At 43.5% G+C, this 3,910-nt stretch overlaps 1 pseudogene; it reads left to right on the top strand.

Annotated features, from left to right (window-relative positions):
- The first annotated feature begins 261 nt into the window (after positions 1-261).
- LOC107132627 (nuclear transport factor 2-like) lies at positions 262-787 on the top strand (annotated as a pseudogene).
- Positions 788-3,910: the final 3,123 nt, after the last annotated feature.

Genomic DNA, 3,910 nt, shown 5'->3' with positions numbered 1-3,910 from the left:
TTATGAAAGGTGAGAGGGTCCAGTGGAGAACAGAAGAGAAGGCCAAGGGCATGGATTGTCCAGCCTCCAGCAACCAGAAGGCTCTGTTATAACAGACCAGGCAGCAGTCCCTGTAAAGAGTCCCAGAAATCAGAGGTCAGATGAACTTGTTGAGTCCCTGGAAATTCCTTAAATACCCTGTTAACTTTTCCAGGCTTTGTTTTCAACTCAGTTAAGAAGTTTGATGCTGGATAACTTCTGAGGATTTTTCAGGGTATTAACTCTGCACTAGTAGAATAAGTAAATTTTAAAACAAAACAGGAAGACCAAGTTGGGTCTCTGCCACCATTGTGCCAGCTCTTTGGATCTCAGTGAGGCTGGGTGATGCTTCAGAATGGGAGACAAGCCAGTTTGGGAGCAAATTGGCTCCAGCTTCATTCAACATTACTACCAGTTATTTGATAATGATAGAATCCAACTAGGAGCAGTTTATTTCGACGCCTCAGGATTCACATGGGAAGGACAGCAATTCCAAGGGAAAGCTGCCATTGTGAAGAAATTGCCTAGCTTCCATTCCAGAAAACCCAGCACAGCATCATGGCTCAGGACCATCAGCCCATGCCAGATAGTTGCATCATCAGCACAGTTTTGGCCAGCTCAAGGCCAATGAAGACCTCATCATGTGGTTCCACCAGATGTTCCAATTAAAGAGCATCAAGGTTGCTTGGATTTGTACCAATGACATGTTCAGGCTTGCCCTGCACAACTTGGACTGAACCCCTCCCAGCCAGGCATTCATGCTATTTCTTCTTCCTCTTCCACTTACTATTCAACTATTCACATTCCTTCAGATGCTCCTAATATCAACAAATAAGCAGGGCCTTGGTGGGAATGGATGCAGTGTGCTGCTCTACTGAGCTGTTTTGCATGATATTTGGATTCTAGACTAGCTGCATCTGATAGAAGCTTGTGTTGTACCAGCGTATACCTTGGAATGACTTAAGTAATGCAAAAGGTTGTCTTTTTTTCTTTTTTTGAAAATCTACTGACAAATTGCTTTAGTAACCCATAAAAGTGAAGGAGAAAGCCTCATTACCCAGACACTGATTTGTTCAGATGTTTCAATGCCTCATCATGCAATAAAACCATAAATATTTTCCTAACAACAACAACAAAAAGAACAAGCATTATATCAAGTAATTGTGAGGATAAAGGCAGATTTTTTTTTTTTTTTTTTAAAGTGAGGCTAGGGCTTCCCTGGTAGCTCAGAGGTTAAAGCGTCTGCCTGTGATGCGGGAGACCAGAGTTCGATCCCTGGGTTGGGAAGATCCCCTGGAGAAGGAAATGGCAACCCACTCTAGTGCTCTTGCCTGGAAAATCCCATGGATGGAGGAGCCTGGTAGGCTACAGTCCATGGGGCCGCAAAGAGTCGGACACGACAGAGAGACTTCACTTTCACTTTCAAGGATACAAGTAGATGATAACCTTTCATCTAGCCTAAATAATGTAAAGAAAGAAAATAAGAATACAAAGGAACATTTAAACTATCTGTTTCTAGTTTGGGAGGCCTGGATCATTCAGGCCACAGAGGAAGACAGCTGTGTTCGCATTGAGTTGGTTATAGACAGTACATCTGTCTCATTTGTTAAGTCCCAGTAGCCTGCCTCCCTTCTGACACAGCTGGGGAGTCTCCAGGAAGGCTACCAGCATGAGTCAGACCCAGGGCCCACCCTACAATTCAGAATTCTGGGTATTACTATTTGTGATGAGGTTTAGGAGCCAGACCTTTATTCCCAAAGCCCACAACACAGGCTTTAGAATGTTATTTCTCAGCAAGTTACTACAAGATGAGTTTTTAGTTCCCAGACTTTCTACAGTTCTGGGAGAGAATTTTTACCTGACAATGCCTTTCCACAACCTAATGGTGACTGAGACATACAAGACCCCTCATCAGTGATTGGACTCAATTACAGTTACGGGGCAGCTGACTTTCTGGCCTTCAACTCCCATACTCACTAACAACTGTCTGTTTTCTTGTCAAGTCAGTAAGCCAGCAGCCCACCTCTCTCCTGGGTTTTCCCAAAATACTTAACTGAACTCTGGTACACATCACAGTTCCCTTAGCCTAAGGAGAATGCTTCATTAACACTCCACTGTGTTAAAAGACCCATAAGAGCCCATAATAGTATTAAAGAAAAATTATTCATGACACTATTTAAAGCACAATAAGACAGTCTTTATTCAGGGGACTACTGGGATAGGTGTACAGACCACCGAAGTGGGATTCTGTAATGGAAAGAATGATTGGGCTCAACTCCAAAGGCAAAAAGGAAAGGTTGAAATTCATAGCCAAGGAGCAAGGTCAGTGGATAGAATATTACCAAGGGAAAACCTTAGGAGTAAAGGGGCATTCAGGATAAAGCAACCTGACCTAAGGGGATTCTTGTTTAAGGTAGGCCAGGGTAATCAGATATCACCTGAGGGATGGTGGGGAGGATGAGCAACCTGATCAGAGATTTCAAGGGTAATCAGAAATCTTGAGGGTGGGGGCTTCTGGTTAAACTGACTGAGCAGGATTCCTCCTAAAGTTGGACAATGTAAAGCAAGAATGGAGGCCTGAAAGTCAGATCTAGTTGGAAAAATGCTCAGGGAAACCTGGGTAGAGTTTGGCTGAATAGAGCATCTGCCAACACTCCAGCCTTTTTTCTGCATAATAGAATAGAGCAGAAATTATTGGCGTGAATCATGATTTGTATGTCTTTGGGCTGCAGGCAAAAAAAATCATGAGAAGTACTAGCTTACCAGTGAAATCCAAATTCTTTAGCCTCTAACCTCATCTGCAGGTTGGTCACACAATTCCCTCCAAATAACAAGTATTTTGCATAATGGTCATTCACTCACTTATTTCATCTTCGTGTTGTGCCAATGAGGTTTTCCCATCTTCCAGAAGAAGCTCCATTTGCTCACCCTTGAGCCAGGCTGCTCTGAGTTGACACCCAGTAAATGCTAAATTGAATTAACTCAGAGAGGAGAGTGATTAGGACAGCATATGTGCTGGCAATTATCTCTGTGTTCCGAGGAGATGACCTCAACAAAAACAACCAGAATGCAAAAGAGATGAATGGGGGCTCTGTCAGTTTTAACCAGTTAGGTAGGTCGGGGAGGTAAAAAGCAGAGAAAAGCTGATAACTTTCACATTTCAATGCGGGGTCTCAAATTTATCTACAAGAGACTATGAGCAAGGCTGGAAATAATCACAAACAGGCAGAAGTAAGACTGTGACAAGTATTCTAATATTGTAAGCCAAATTAGTGGGTGTGTGAGGGTGGGTGGGTCAAGGCCTGTGTTTGTTTGTTTGTTTTTAATATTTACTTATTTGGCTGCACAAGGTCTTAGTTGTGGCATGCAGGATCTAATTCCCTAACCAGGGCTCAAACCCAGGCCCCTTGCACTGGGAACACGGAGTCTTAGCCACTGGGCCACCAGGGAAGCACCCAGGCCTGTGTTAGTTCCTTAGGGCTGCCGTAACAAATCGTACAGACTGGGTAACCTGAAACAACAGGAATTTCTTCTCTCAAGTTCTGGAGGCCAGAGTGTGAAATCAGGGCGTGGCAGGACCATACTCTAGGGGGAGAATCCTTCCTTGCTTTCTCTTAGCGTCTGGTGATTACCAGCAATCCCTGGCATTCCTGGCCTTGTAGACACACCACTCCCATCTCTGGCTTCATGGTCACATGGCCTTCATCCTGGTATTTATCTTCATATGACCTACGAACCCATCATTGGACTTCAAGGTCACTCTAATTCAGTATGACCTTGTCATAACTTGTTCACAACTACAAAGATCCTATTTCCAAATAAGGCTACTTCCACAGTAATAAGAGATCAGGATTTAAGTATATCATGTTGTGGGATACATTTTGACCCATTA

This window comes from Bos taurus, chromosome 7, assembly GCF_002263795.3.
Source record: "Bos taurus isolate L1 Dominette 01449 registration number 42190680 breed Hereford chromosome 7, ARS-UCD2.0, whole genome shotgun sequence".
Taxonomy (NCBI): domain Eukaryota; kingdom Metazoa; phylum Chordata; class Mammalia; order Artiodactyla; family Bovidae; genus Bos; species Bos taurus.
This window is presented reverse-complemented; position numbering and strand designations above follow the sequence as displayed.